General features: G+C 38.7%; 2 protein-coding genes across 14 annotated transcripts in view; one reads left to right on the forward strand and one right to left on the reverse strand.

Annotated features, from left to right (window-relative positions):
* LOC101856747 (neutral alpha-glucosidase AB) overlaps positions 1 to 761 on the reverse strand; it is a 31,895-nt gene extending 31,134 nt beyond the window's left edge. The window contains exon 1 of one of the 3 annotated variants that reach the window (XM_035971026.1): positions 623 to 761. The gene's annotated coding sequence lies outside the window, so the exon portion shown is untranslated. Of the gene's footprint in view, positions 1 to 574; positions 594 to 622 lie in introns of those variants that run through there. The other 2 variants (XM_013085292.2, XM_035971027.1) reach the window with 2 other exon arrangements.
* Positions 762 to 7,951: 7,190 nt separating this feature from the next.
* Positions 7,952 to 16,559, forward strand: part of LOC101856973 (serine/threonine-protein kinase MRCK alpha) — a 72,409-nt gene continuing 63,801 nt past the window's right edge. For all 11 annotated transcript variants that reach the window (XM_035971028.1, XM_035971030.1, XM_035971029.1 and 8 more), the window contains exon 1: positions 7,952 to 8,133. The gene's annotated coding sequence lies outside the window, so the exon portion shown is untranslated. The remainder of the gene's footprint in view (positions 8,134 to 16,559) is intronic.

Here is a 16,559-nt window from a genome sequence, read left to right on the forward strand (position 1 = left end):
GAAAAAAGGAGCAGACCATAATATCAATATACAATATCAGAAAATCACCCACCAACCACCCACTTCCTAAGGCCCTAAGGACAGGGTCTCTGCCACTAATATAACCACTAGAGAGGATCTATACTATGTCATGCCTATCTCTATGGCTTGCCTCACTTGCCTGTTTATTTATTTATATTTTGAAACATTACAAAATTACGTCTCTGGATTAGGATTCTTTGATTCCTGAGTCCTCCACAAATCTATTGTCTGGATTTCTATTACTTCATCAGACTCAAAATATGTTTCATTCAACAACGTGTATCAATGCAATAGTGATTTGTAGAGTTCTTCTACCACGTAACACACTCTTCTGTCCACCCGACTGTTATCAGTTGAGAGAGTCAATCCAGCCAGTCAGTGTGCGTCTCGTGTCGTGTTCAGACTTCATTGACTGCTACTGCCGGATCACACATGATAGCCCACACGCAAGACAAACTTTCTTATTTTTTTATCACATTCTAGATCTAGATCTACAAAAAATATGATTGGATGTCTTAAACACAATGTAATAAAAGAAGTGTACCATTCTCACTTCAATTGTAATTTGTGAAGAAAGACATTCAGGGCCAATAATACTTACGAGGCACATCGATTTCTGAATGTGAAGTGATGGGGTCAATCTGCGTGTTTGAACACTTCCGGTGTCGTTGTACAAACAAGGGGAATAATATTCATGTATCTTCAAACAGGTGGCGCTGTCAAATGTTCCATTTGTACCCTCTTTACAAAAGATCTAAGAATAACAAAAAAATATTATTTGAATCAATTTTTGATATTATGATACTCGAGTTCTTCAATGTTGTTGTTGTTGTTGTTGTTGTTGTTTTAACATAAAAGCATCGAAGATATAACTGACCGAAAGATAATTGTCCGTGATACAAAAAGACCATCCAAACAACTTCCGTGGTGGAGTCCCAAGAGTTCATGAATGCAGTTGACTCCACCAAGGAGCTTACTTTTAATCTCATTGATCGTGATTCCCGAAAGTCCAGAAGACAACCAAAGATCGTACATAATAATACGATCTTTGAGACAACTTTCGCGGTTCAGCTAAAACAGACCCCAAAAAAATGAAACCCTGCCCCCCCCCCCCCCCCCCCCAAAAAAAAAAAAAAATAAAAACAAAAACAGAATTATTTCTTTCTTATGTAAAATATGTTTTATGGCGCTCGCAACTGCAAAAGGTCATAAGAGGGCGCGGGACAAATACATTAGTTTGGTTGGAATTAGAATTTTGCCTGAGTGGCGGCCGAAGCCTACTCTGCGCGCTCATATGACATGCAGTTGCGAGCGCCGCCCAAAACTTATTTTAAAAATACTTCTCATATCGAGTTTGGACCACCAAGGGATCTCATGCGCAACTTGCACAAGGTCCTCCACGTGTTTCGCCCTTATCCAATAAGACTAGGTGTTAGATTTTACCTACCCTAAGATCAGGAATGTGGCTGAAAGACAGCAGTAGGATAAGGAGCCATTGGCCATGGGAGTAACAGTAGCTAGCTACAAAAGCTGCAGAACGACAGAACGATTCAGGAGCCCAGAGGAGGGCAAAGGGTTGTGGGGGTAAGGGGGCAGAAAGTGGCGACGAAAGCAGACGGTAGAAAGGTTAGAGAGCAGAAAAGGAGGTAAAAGAAGAACATTCTTGACAAGAACATTTTTCTGTCGCTGTCAGGTTTCGAACTCGGGACCTATTGAATGAGATACGGACACTGTATAACCTTGATTAAACCACGAAAGCCCCCTACCAGAGATCTGTTAGAAGTAATCGTTCTAATTTTATGAAAAGCAAGAACAAACAAGCATGAATAATGAATATACATTCATTGATACCATCATCTATAAAAGCTATTCAGTCATTGTCAATCGTGCGGGAATAACATTATGACTATTACCTTTAAAACAGCATGAAATACATACATAGGCTATATCATTATGCCGGGTCATCAGCATTGCCTTTCTCACCAGGGATCAGGATAAGGGCCACGAACATTTACACTTTTCACCTTTCCCTATCCCGGGCCATATAGTCGCTTGATGTCACTCCATGTCTTCCCACTTTTCTGTACATCCATTTCCGTGACTCTTCTACAGGTTCCACGTGGTCTTCCCCTTGATCTTTTACCCTGTTGGTTCCAATCTAAGGCCGTTCCCAGAGTGGCTCTGTAGATCTTTCCTCGTTATGCAGCTGCTTGACTTCCTGCAAGTGTGTCCAATCCATCGCCAAAGCCTAAGGCCGGTCCCAGGGTGGCTCTGTAGGTCTGACCTGTAGCTCGCCTGGCTCGCACCGTGCAAATGAATGTATACATTATCATGTGCTAAAGCAGCGTCGCTGTGTCGTCTGTTTTTTGTCAGCTGAGCTGCGCGATTGGTCAGACGTGCTATTCAACAGTGTTGTAAAAATGGCAGACATGTGTCGCCCCGCTTCGAGTTTATTTTCGACTGAAACTCTTCACAGATCATCAGAATCAACAAGAAGTAAGTATTATTAGGTGCTTTACTATTAAATATTGATGCTAGCATCAACACTTGGCCACAAAATCATTCAGAAATGCACTTTATCATACTTTGAAACTTCGAATCGAGAGGTTGACTTAGTTTCGACTGTTGTCGTAGGCCTAGATCTAGGTGTGCTTCTCTAGACTCTCTCATTGTAACCAATGTAAACTAGGCTATCGCCGCGCGCAGCTGCAAGTGTGTCTGTGTGTGTGGAGGGGGGGGGGGGGGGGCTGCATTTGGTACATGACATAAAAAAGAGTTGTCCCGTCTTAGTATAATTGGTCTTGGATTACACAGTACCTAAATATAGCAAGGCAGACCCGTCAGTTGCACACCTACACACGTCAACACACAGTGCAGCTGTGCTGAGACTCAGCGAGTGTGCCTCGCGCTCGCTGAGACACAGGCACCAACCCACAGTGCGGCTGTGCTGACACGCACACGGCGTGCGCCAGGCCAGCTACAGGTCAGACACTATTAAACAATGAAAACTACTTACGGGTTTTAATTAGTATATAATTATCTCCCTTTGAAGTTTCTTAGTGACTTACGGGATTTATAAGCACTGACATATAGCTTTCTTGCATTGTCTTTCGAATTTTAGATTGCAACATTTCTGTCGCTATTTGTGTAAACAATGAACTGTATGAATGAAAAGAGTCTATATTTTAAGACAATATGTCATTTTAAAATGTGACATAGGACATTATGCAAATATAACATAGTCAATTAATGGCCTTAAGGGAAAGAATAAAGGTTACCCTCCTTGTATAATAGAGCCTGTTATTTTTACCCCCTCTTACACAATAAGGAATACCTGAAATTATTTAAATATATGAATTCTGCAATAACCTGACCTGATAGATGAAAACTAACAACAAATTTGGATTCAGCACATCATTTTCCAAAATATTTGACAGCTTTCGTTGCTAAGCCTTCTTCATCGTTGATCGGTGGTGCTGTCTCGAAAGCAGGGACGAAACCTATGTGCATCATCTTTAATTATAACAGCCCGTCCGTAAATACGTGCCTGAGCAGGATGCCCAATACAACCGCAGAGGAGAATAATAGTTCTCCAACGAAATAGAAAATTTTGAAGAATTAAAGTTCAAGGTGACTTGTGCTTTCTGCTGTGGCCGAAGAGACCATTTCTGGCAAAGAAACATTTGCTACATTTAGAACATAATATATAAAAGCCCCACTTTCACATGCGATGCGTGCGCAGCTTTTAGGTTTCTATTTTGGTTTCAGCATTTCTTATCCGTGAAGCCTCATTTTATATGATTTGCTGCCCACTGTGACTGCTGCTCTCCAGCTAGGAGTCAGGAGCTAAGTTCTCAGATGTTGAAGTTTATATTGAAGTCCTTCAGGTACATTTTCAGGGTGTCATTGTAGAGCGCTTTTTTTGATGCGTCATATCTTACGCTTCCTTGAGGAACATCCTTTGGAATTCTGACATCAGACATTCTTTCGACAAGGCCAGGCCAGTGAAACGGAATCCTTTTGAGCTTTGAAAACAGACTCTTGCCATTTGCCCTTTTGAGAAATGTCTTGAAGGGCGCTAGCAGCAGGTTCAACTTCTATCCTCCCCCCACCCCCACCCCCACCCCCCACCCCCTCAGTGAGAAAGAGCAGCGCAAACATCAGACTCACTTTCGCTCCTGGTACATGTGTATCTGATGGCTAAACAAAATGGCATCATCTTTAATCAACACGCATTGAGCAGGAATAGTAAAGTACCGAAAAAAAAAACCCCATGGTATTTGCTACATTTTTCTTCTTCACCGCCGCTTTTTCAATAGTTGGACAATTGCCTCATGGCACTTTTGTGCAACAAAGCTCTGTCTCTTAAATTGCCATTCTGCCTACCTGCCTGATTTCTTTTTGGTTCCAAGCCAGGTTTCTCTGTTTTGTTCCCATTTCCTGTAAGGTCTTCCCATTCGATCCCCTCTTTCCTTTTACAGCGTTCAAAAATTTGTTTCTCGTGTGAATCATGGTGTTTGATATGACCATATTGACATTCAGTTGCAGTTTCATATTGCGTCTTAGAGGAGTGTTGGCTTTTCAGTGGAACAGATTGATAGCCTTCTACTTTGGTTTATTTGAAGGTATAATTTTCGAGCCCTCCGGATTGTCCACACAACACGGGTAATAATAATAATAAATATGCTGCTAATTTCAATTTTCTACCAAAAATACTCAATGCGCATTACATTACTAAAAATATCACACCTAAAAAAATAATGGACATGGGTGTACGTAAAACATAGTATTATGCATATATACATTATACTATGTATAAAAATTTATATTAGAAAAATAGTCAAGCAGTGAGCTAAAAATATAGAATGCAATAGATTGATTAAAAAAAACGACAACTCACGAACGGTCACAATAAAATTGAAACTAGAATAACGAAAAACATTCGCTCTCTATAATTAAAAAACATTTCCGCTCTCTCTCTCTCTCTCTCTCTCTCTCTCTCTCTCTCTCTCTCTCTCTCTCTCTCTCTCTCACACACACACACACACACACATACACACACAATCACACACACACACACACATACACACACACACACACACACACACACACACACACACACACACACACACACACGCACGTGCGCTATTTTTTTTTCAGTCTCAAGATTGTCCATACACGTGTATAATTATACAGTTCATCGTTTTGACAGGTATGCATTTGTGAAAGAAATGCGCTGGAGATGTTTTGGGAAAATGCGAATAGTTAGGGCACTCCTTATTTTATTTGGGAGTTCGTTTCGTACATAGGGAGCAGGGACCAAAGAATAATTAAAAAGGAACGCTCGCCATATGATTTGTGATTTTGTTTTGGATTCTAAGAATTAGATTGCCAGTGACTGATCTTAGGGCACTGGGTGGGTGATAATATAATTCCAGGAATTATTTTAGATAAATATGACTAATACATTTAAAACAGAAAACGGCAGTTTTGCATTTGATCCCTTTTTTTTACTGGCTGCCGGTGTATTTCTTTCAGAATTGGTGTTAAATGCGCTGATTTTTTTTTTCATTATCATGCTGCTTAATTGACTTTGGAGTACATGTACTTGCAACTTTTAAAAATAGCTTTTCCCACGTTAAACCAGATAAAATAGCATTGCAGTAATCTAATTTTGATAAAAATCAGTACTAATGTCTTGGATGCTGCTTTAGTAAAATAATTCCGTACACTGCCGATTTTGTTTAGCTGAAAATATATAATTTTGCTGATCTGGCTAATTGAAGAGGCCAGACATAAGTGCCATCATAATCCAACTGAACCCCTAAATTTTTAAGACTTCTTTTTTAAACAATGGTATGATTATTGATTTTTAGTTATAGTAGAGGTTTTACAGCGCTCGCAACTGCATAATGTCATATGAGCGTCAGGAGATTAGAGGTGTTACAAGAGAGTAACAAACATAAGAAGGGGAGATATAAGGACGATATAGATGTTTGATAGGAAAGAAGAATTTAAGCAAACCACACCAGAGCACCCGCCAACCACCCACTGATTATTGATGTCAATTTGTAGTTCTGGAAGATTTGTAATGGCTTTTGTATTTCCACTCAACATTATTTCCGTTTTTTTTTCATCTTTCAGTTTCAATTTATTACCGGTCACCCATATTTTTAATTCCCGAAAACATTGCTCAGTAGAGTCGACTAAAAGTGATATTTGATCGAAATCAACAGACTTATGTATCTGAGTGTCATCAGCATAAAAAAAGAAGGGAATTCATGCCATACGTTACCGTCTTAAAATAATCAGTAGGTTATTCCCAGACAGCATGTGTCTATCCTACACTGTAAACAAGACAGGTCCAAGAATACAGACCCCTGGGGAACACCAAATCTGAGTAAAACGTTATAGACTGAACGCGTGCTTCCAAACACAACCATATATTTACACTATTAGTTTAAAAATGAGATATTGTACTCTATGACCACAGCTGAAATCCCCATAATTACTTTTACAATGCTCCAGGCACTACCGGTATAATAAGTTACATTCTCCCCCCCCCCCCCCCCCCCGTTTCGCTGAGAAAACGCCGAGAGATACTCTAGTTGCCACACATGGCGACGTGTTTCCAGAAAGTGTCTTCACAAGACAGTCGTAGGCCGCTACGACGGTGACATGTAGTGCAACCCGCTTCCTGTTAAAGTATATCCTGAATGCCACGACGTCTCTACCCCCATTATATTTTCTCTATACAGAAATTAATTAAGGCGAACCGCCATGATCTCTGTCTGTCTAGCTGTTTCTCTGTCTGTCTGTCGATCTTTCTCTGTCTCTTTATCTCCACCCCTCCCCCACCCCCTCTCTCTCACACTCAACCTTCACCTCGCTTTTTTCTCTGTGTTAATGCCTCACTTTCCCACATAAACGCACATACTCACTCCCAACACATATTTTTGAATTAATAGCGCATACATACAAAAACGCATAGCTTCTGCACAGAAACTAAAAGAAATAAAAAAATAGTGTAAATACGCGTACTTGGTATCTACTACAAGGAAAAAAGACTTAAAAGTAAAGAAGAAGAAAGGGTAACTTCAGCGTCCCTTACAACTGAATGTATAGAGCGCGTATGGAAACGAGAGGACTCGAATAATATCCGGCCTTCGGGTAGCAGTGGCAGTAGAATGTCCGCCAAAGGAAACAATGATACGTCGATTTAGGAAGAAAAAAAAACAACAAATGAAAATCTTGCACGTGTAGGCTACAGTTTATTGGTGTTGAAAAAAGGCTTTGAGTAGCGGCACAACAAGACTGTTATTGTAGTCTCAATATTTAGGCCTATATAAATTATATCTCTATCTTCGGACGTGAAAATCTAACATCATAACCAAAACGACACCGGAATGCAGAATTACACTTGCAGTACAATGAAGTAAAGAAAAATGAGTAGGAATCTCTACTTATACGAATTGACCCCCCCCCCCCATCAACAAACTCCAACCCCTGTGTTCCCCCTTGCATATTTATTGTTTTGATTGAGAAAACCAACACACATACACACACACACATACACACATACATGAAATGACGTCACTACGATCTAGTGAGCGTGTTCATAGAGCAAAAATATAGGAGGATCCAGAATGCGCAATTATAATGTTTTTGCGCATAAGGGTATTGTGAGGAAAGTTCCATCGAGGAGCTACCAACGCTTTTAAACTAGCCTATCTATAAAATAATACGTCTGTAAACATAGTTTTTCAATTAACATATTGGAGTAGAACTAGATGGGGAAGAATGAAATAACAAACTCTTATCCTTTATCTGAGGCCATCAATAGCCGAGATTGCTGAACAAGTTTTCCTTTTTTAGCGGAAGTTTTCGGAACCATTATAATGAACACACCCCGACGTTCCCACAATTCCAACGTCTGTTAAACACGACGCCATGTTTGTGGCCTATGGCATTTATGGAATCAGGAAAGTCATATAGACCAGCACTCAAAATGGATCTGCGAAAGGTCTTGTAGGTTCTGCGAGCTCTTCATGACTTCATTTTAACAAGAAAATCATTGGCTGTCGAATTAGTTGGACATTGGTCCTCTCAGAGGTTAGTTGTTGTTAGTAGAATACTTTTTTCATGAAAAGGAAGTGACCAGTTTCCTATAAGATGCATGCTAGCAGTAGACAGAAGTGTCACTAAAAGGGAGTCAGAATGGGATGATTCATCCCCTAACGGGTCTGTCTTTGAGTGCCAAAATGCTAACATGTATCATCGAATTTACTTCGTTTTTATCGTTCCTCGATGACTTTGATTTGCGCTGTCTTAGGTGGCTATGGAGCACACGTAATTTAAGTATCGTATGAGTGCTGCTAGCAGCAAGCGCAACTCTCAGTTCCAATCATTCAGTTCAGTGTTCACTTTCAGGCAGATAAGAAGATAGAGAGATTTAGTCTTGTTGAGATACCCTGGCTAGGTGAAAATGAAGTAGGGATTGTAGGCTATATAATGTGTGTGTAGGCCAATGATTACTGATTACTCTTAGTAGATTCTAGATTATATTAAGTGATAAGACTAATATTATGCCTGCACATTTCTTGGGGATTGAATCTGCTAAATTCACATGGTGGATGGGGTTGCGCTGTTTTAGTAGTAGGCCACCTGTCAATTAGGGTAAGCGGTTAGGTTAGCATGTATTCTTTCCACTTTACTTTTCTTCGAATTTTTTGCATGGATGATGGTGTTAATTTATTAGTTACTGGTGTGAACTTACATTTCCATTATTATGTTGTGCATGGGTAGCACTGTCATTGTGTTTACATCAATTTATCATGAGAATGAATACCGTGTTGGCTGGTCTTATTGTCAAGAGTAGGCCTAGATTTTAGATCCACATTCTAGATCTAGATCTACTTAAAACCAAGAAGCGCTCAGTGTTTCACCGGAAGTAACCCGCCAAAAATGGCCCGCTGCCATGACTGATCGGTTTGTAGACATGGGGGTTTGGCGTTGGGATATCAGCTTAGAGATACCAAAGATGTATACCTGCTACTGAAAAATGACCATTTACGGCTTAACAGATGATAAAACACGAAGCTTGAGCACCTAGCACACCTCTGTGATTGGCCCAAATATAGATGACGTATTTCCGCAATCTATTTTTGTCGTCTTCTGGGGTTTCCACAAGATTCTTGGGTTTCCCTCGCCAGTAACTACTATTGACCAAAAATCTGGCCGTGTCAGTTGTTTTTTTGGTATTAATTTGTGTTATCTTTATAAACAATCTCAGCAATTCTCATATACCATAAATTTACCTTCTTCTCAAAGTTCTACACACATGCGCACACACACGCACACGCACGCTCATGAAACACACACAGCCGTGCGCACTCACAGCCCAAGCAGTCGGCGATAAAACGTAGATCTAGAAATAAAGCCCATCGCACGCTTTGTAGCAAAATGGGCCCGCCCCGGCGGTGAGATCTAGTCAACTCACGAGGGAAGACAACAAAAATAGATGACGGAAATATGTCATCTATATTTGGCCAATCACAGAGGTGTGCTAGGTGCTCGCTGCAGCTTCATGTGATGATAAAAGGGCATATAAAATCATATCTTTTCTTAAAGCTAGTAGAATGAGCCATTCAAAAATGATAAGCGATCAAATAAATATACAAACAAAGCACAAAACACGATGAACTCAACAATTAGTACATGACATGGTGAAACAAGTGATAATACATAGCTATGTAGTCGCTCAGCTGGACCGCGTCACTTTATCGATCAATATCTTGGCGAAGAGACACTCTACGAGGTCAAGATAACCTACAAAGTCATTGGTCACTATTTATGACTTTGACCTGTAATTTACATCATCATTTTCCATATAAGAGCAATTGCCAAAACGTGAAACTCTCTTGAGACTCAGTGGTTCCAAAATTTTTTTCTTACCAATTTGACTCCCTTTTCTGTCAGTCTCAGATTGACATTTAGAGCTCATATTCCTAGAGTATCAGAGCAATGAGATGTAGGGTTTTGGAGATATGGGTCTATTGGTTTGGCAACCACTGTATTTCTTGTATGTAACAATGGTGACAAAAACAGATAAGCAGCAAGGCAAATTATGGACTTTGAATTCCATTTGTTTAATAAACAAAGACTTTGTACACTATGAACTCCATTCATAATGGCAATATGAATGACAAGCATTGTAACAATGACGCAGTGCACAGAACATGTCATCATTGTTATAAAATGTACAAGAAAGGATACACATTGGACATTATCATTGACAACACATCACAATAGTGAAAAGCTGTACAAATACAGTTATCAAAGCCTCAGCACCAGAAAAACACATTTGTAAAACAATTTTTTAACTAATATGAGGCAAAAGCACAAAATCAATGGGGCTGACTTGTGCATAACAGTGATGACAAACATGACTTGTACATAACAATGATGACACAATGTACAGGAAAAGACAAAGTCATGCCTCCAGAGAGAAATGCACACTTTAAGGATTAAAAAAACAAACCAGGAGAATTTTTTTTTGCTTTGAAACAGATATCAGGTCATATCAAAGACAGTACAGTAGACAATCACAATTACGTTGCTAATTATGACAAACAGTACTCGTACATAACAGTGATGACAAAACATACTGACTGGGAAAAGGTAAAATCATGCCTACAAAGAACAAATTTGCACTATGAGATACACAGATCAATAAAGGCGTATTTTGTTTCTAAATGAATCTTGCATGTATGGAATATATATGTTGAAAACTTATTGATATTAACAATTATATAAAAAATATTACTTGTACATATATAACAATGATGACACAATGACACAATGTATTGGAAAAAGGCATATCATGCCAACAAAGAACAAATGTGTACTTTTGAGTCAGACAGATAAACAAGGACATATTTGTCTATTTGTTTGAGTAAAAAGAGCACACATGACATAACAAATGTTTGCTCTTAGGACAATGTAATTTCTAGTACGTCAGTCAGTCTTGTACAGCTGCATGACGACACCCCAAACGTCATCACTAAGCACAAAAGCTAAATCTATAACCACAGAAATGATCCATCTCTCGAAGTTTGTTCACACATCACACTCTTGTTCCAGGAATCCAATGTAAACACCGCAATTTCACTAAGATATTCAATAGGGTAGCCTAAAAACAGTCCAGTACGTCACATGCAACGTAAGATTCTTGTGCGTCACCGGACGCTGACGGCAATGACTACTTTCGTTTTTCTCTTTCCCCCATTGCCTCCGCTGTTCTGGGGAAGTGGGTAAGGAGAAGTCACTCAAGAAAATAATTATATCCGGGCACTGTTGATAATCCGTTCAAAACAAAAGTAGGCTAAAATTCGGACTTCTGGTACGTCGCAAAGTAACGCCAATCACGGCGAATGTTAAACAGCTGACCGAAATCGTAGATCTAGGAACCCGATGTTCCTTTCGCACATCGCGGCTTTTGAAGTGTTGAATAAACGAAGAAAAGCAAAAACATTTAACCAGTTACGGTGATTCTAATGAAAATTAAAAGTGTTTTCTGAAACACCTAGTCCGTGACGACACGACTGACGCACAAGTGATCCGAATTGTTCGTTTATTTACAAACAAATAAACCGATTTCTTGAGCAAGTTAACCTTTCTCGGTGACAAATAAGCATAGGATCAAAGCATACGTAAAGAAAAAAACACCCAAAAATACTAAATTTTGGACATTCTTGGAAGTTTGCATTGGTGTGCTCAAAATGACAGTCCAGGAATCACTAAAAAACGAAAATTTTTGACAAAAAATTTACAAACTCAAGATTGTAAAGCTGACATGGGGTCTGAACCTGCTAATGCAGGTTCTACATCCTATATTTGACATGTGTATAAGTTTTGGAGGAATAAATACTAATGCATCACATTTTATGCACACTAATGTGAGATGTATGAGTTTTTCCCCACCTTTTGGCAATGGCTCATATAATAATAACATTTATATATATAAAGTTCTGATGTTCACACACAAAAAAAAGGGAGAATCTCAAACAAACCTAACTCTTTTAGGGGCTGTGTCAAGGGGAAATAACATTTAAATATGCATTGTTCTTCTAAGTTACTGGAACTGTAAAATAATCAGAGATGTCCTAGGGGATAAACGAAAGTTCATTTAAGCCACAACACCTCTATATCTTATCAGACACTCAATCTCATTGTGCCACACCATGTTTGTTTTGCTCTGAAGCACCTCTTTTGGAAGTACTGCTGTCACCTTGACAATGGATCCAGTCACAAAGTAGCAAATTTTAGTCTGAGAATTTAAGCATCTCTGCTGAGTCTTCTGAGGATGTTCATCAATATTTTTGTGACAAAAATTGACTGAGAATTGAAGTACAAAAAAAAAAGCAAGGCCTTTTAGGCTTCTAGGATTTCTGAAGGTTCAACCTTATATTATTTTACCCGAACCCACCAAGTCTGAAAAAAACATTACAAACTGTGACTGGAAGATTGCCCAAGTCAGTTCACTTTCATCCAAAGATTAAAAAAAAGAAAATTAACCATGGAAGCGCGCAGGCCCTATATATAAAGGGCTTGAGCCGGGCTACCCAGAAGGCGTGCAGGCTCTATATATATATAGGGCTGACCTACTTCGACCGGGAAGTGGGCAGGCCCTATGTAAAGGGCACAGACGCTGATGGAAAATTTCAGTGTTACTTATGAGCCAAAGCAAATGTTGCGTGTAGGAAGCGTTGATTTCAATGTAGACCTAGAAAAATCAATACCAACACTTTGTCCATGCACTACTCCCGGTTTATGATTTCTTTCGTCTGCTCTTGCACAAAGAGTCCCATAAGTCACACAAATCGTACTTTTAATTTTTACTGCAATTCTTACACTGTACTGAAAATTATCGTAATATAATGGGTGTGACAGAACTTTTGCAACTCAGTATATTACCATTATGAATGGAGTTCATAGTGTACAAAGTCTTTGTTTACTAAACAAATGGAATTTAAAGTCCATAATTTGCCTTGCTGCTTATCTGTTTTTGTCATCACTGTTACATACAAGAAATACAGTGGTTGCCAAACCAATAGACCCATATCTCCAAAACCCTACATCTCCTTGCTCTGATACTCTAGGAATATGAGCTCTAAATGTCAATCTGAGACTGACAGAAAAGGGAGTCAAATTGGTAAAAAAAAATAATTTTGCACCATTGAGTCTCATGTTTTGGCAATTGCTCATATATATATATATTATTATTATTATTATTGCTTTATCAGCGTCTTCAAATTACCGATGTGTTTGTTGTTTATATACACATTCCTTGGTCCATGGCTTTCTATTTTCTTCATATATTAGGCCTACAGTGGCGTCCAAAGGAAACTTGAAAATGTTATCACCCAATCATCGTGTTAAAGCTTTGTGTTACCCACGTATGCAACGTACCAATTTAAAGCTAAATAAATTCTGCATCGTTTGACACATTAATAATTCATATGGTCACTCAAAGTTGACCTTAAAAAGTCAGGCTTGGTAAAATTGTGCGAAATAAAAACAAAGTAAAATTGTCTTCGCACGTGTATTGAGGAGCATAAATTTTGATAGAAAGGATACGTTGCATATCCAATGAATGGAGAATTTTGTCTCTGCAATAAACATTTTATTACGATATTTTATCTCGATAGTTTTAAACAAAACGGAAAACAGACCAATCACAGTGGCGTCTGTAGCCTAGTGGTTAGGCTACCGGACTCGTAATCGTGAGATTGCGGGTTCGGGGGTTCAAGCCTCAGCTCGGTCCGACGTTGTGTCCTTGGGAAAGGCACTTTACACGATCTTTCCACTTGGCTCGGTCCTATCGGAGACGGATGTTAAGCTAGGAGGTCCCGCCCCTTAAATAACCTAATAGTGTTGATAGGGGCGTTAAACCCATACCATTTCACCATTTTTTTCAGACAAATCCCAAACACCACGCTAAAGTTGAATTTCGCATTAAGTGTGCTCATTGTTATTTTGCTTAGGAACCATTGGTTTTGTTTAATGCACAAACTTTTTGGGCATCGACTCTATACAATTTTGGACCCAAATGTCATAGAGAGTAAACAAAGGGTCTGGATTGGGAGCAAAGTTGCTTTTCTTCAGCTGCTGTTTCATATGATTCATATACCTGTAGGATTCATATTGGGGCTATTTGCTGGCAACCACTTCAACATTGATTTGATTTGGTTTTCCAAGAATTGTCTAGTCACATTAGCCCTGTGAGAAAGTGCTTTGCTATGATGATATGTCTACTTGATTGGCACCATGACAAAAATAAGGGTAAGGCATGATGTTCCAGCACTTGCGCGATGTAGCCCACTAAACCAAGCCATCTGATGATTCACATGAGGCCGTTTTTGTTAATTCCACCCCAGGCCACCAAAAACATGGCAATTTTTTGGTTTCTGTTCCTCTCTGACAAATGATTTTTATGTCCAAAATCTAATCAACATTGTCCATGTGCAAAAAAGGTTTTGTGCTCTACATGAAACCAATAGCTCTTAAACAAAATCAACAAGACTTAATGAGCACATGTGATGTTAAGTCCAGGTTTTCGAGGTATTTTAACCGTTTGAAAATTTCATCAGAAGATGCTGTTCATTGCAGAGACAAATGTATTATCTTTTCATTTGAATTTGATATATATTCAGTACATGTCCATTCCACCAATGTTGATGCACATCAACCTACGCTCGTAAACGCTTTGACGCTTCTTTGATTTCGCATAATTTTGCCAAGCCTTATTTTTTAAGGTCAATTTTGAGTGACCATATCTCTGGCGTCTTTTTATGCATAAAATTTTAATGTGCCATATGATGCAGAATTTAGCTTTAAATTGGTATGCTGCATGAGCAGACAGTGCAAGGTTATACACGATGACTGGGTGATTACATTTTCAATTTCTTTTGGACGCCTTTATACTTGTCTGTCAACAAAATATTCTGAGTGGTTGGGGTTGGTTGGTGGGTTTTCTGGTGTGGTTTGCTTCATCTTTCCTATCAGACATCTATCGTCCTTATCTTTCCTCCTTTTTTATGTTTGTTACTCTCTTGTAACAGAGTAACACCTCTAATCTTCGGCACTTATATGACCGTATTGGGTTGTAAGTGCCACACAACACTTACTAAAACTAAGTAATCAGAGAGTGTAATGCATTGCTGTATTTACTGCAAAATCTGCTCTTTTCACCCTCTTTTTTGACTTCATAATTTCAGAGCAATTTTTTTTCTTAACAAAGAGTCATTTTCTTCACATTGCTGCTGTACCATCACTAGACCAACGTGAGAAACTTAACTGCTATTGTACTACATTGTAGAAGTAGTTTGGTTTCAAACAAGGAAGCATATTTTCTTTTCTTTGATGCTATCTAATGTGCACCCGAGTATGGCTTAACATTGAAAATATAGGATTGCTGAAAAAAACATTGGACTCTGCTGTAGTTCATGCTGTGTAAAAAAGCCTTCTATAGAACTATTCGCTCAAATAAATGTCTCTTGCATAGAATAGAATATTATGCTGTTTGTTAGTTTGTGTGGCAGTGTAGGGTTTATTGCTTTGCAATGTTTGGTTACAGAGGGTGCACCTCTTTAACATAGTTGTATGTCTATCCGACAGTTCAATAGTTGCTGGAAAAAATCTGACTTGACCTTCACAAAAACTGAAGAATTACCAAATTAACAAATAGGCCCTAGGGTTCTGAAAGACATTCCCCCCCGCCTCATCTTCTGCATCTGCTTCTTTGAGCAAAATGCTAAACTAGAGATTTGGCATCAATCGTCCTTATCTCTCCTTTTTTATATTTTTCTGTAAATCCTCTAATCCTTGGCATTTATTTAACCTTTTTATGTTGCAATTCCTTAAAACTCTTACTAAAACAAAACAATTGATTTGTGTATATTAATTTCACCAGGTCTATGAATTCAGTTGAAAGTGTGTATATCGTTTATTGTTAATCTTTTTAAGTTGTAATATTTTCTTTACTCTGCTGCTTCACACCCATTCTTTATACCCCTGTTTTTTAATTGTCTTTCTTTGTGTGATTGTCTCTCAGTTCTTCCTGCATCCATTTTGTTATTATACCAAAACTAAAATCATTTCCTGCACTGATGAATTTAGCAGTGTCGTAAGGAAATCGGGTGAGGAGCAAAATTTAGTATATTTTTTCCTGACAGCTGAGTTTTATCACTTGTTGTTTGGCTTTGAACTGAAAAGATAATGTTTTCATAGACTGATTAGATTTTCTAAAGAATAGACTTTACGTCCGTTTCTGCTGCAAATAGAATTTTACCTCTTGTAATGCGTATCAAACTGTCAAAGGAGAGTTGGTGCATAGTTGGCGGATGCTCTTACAGTGATTTCACTGATTTGCTCCTCCTTTCTTACCAGACATCTATTGTCTTTATCTCTCCTCCTTTTCTTTGTGTATATTACTCTTTGTTGTATTAGTAACACCTCTAATCTTTGACTTTACCCCC

This window comes from Aplysia californica, unplaced genomic scaffold, assembly GCF_000002075.1.
Source record: "Aplysia californica isolate F4 #8 unplaced genomic scaffold, AplCal3.0 scaffold00363, whole genome shotgun sequence".
Lineage (NCBI taxonomy): Eukaryota > Metazoa > Mollusca > Gastropoda > Aplysiida > Aplysiidae > Aplysia > Aplysia californica.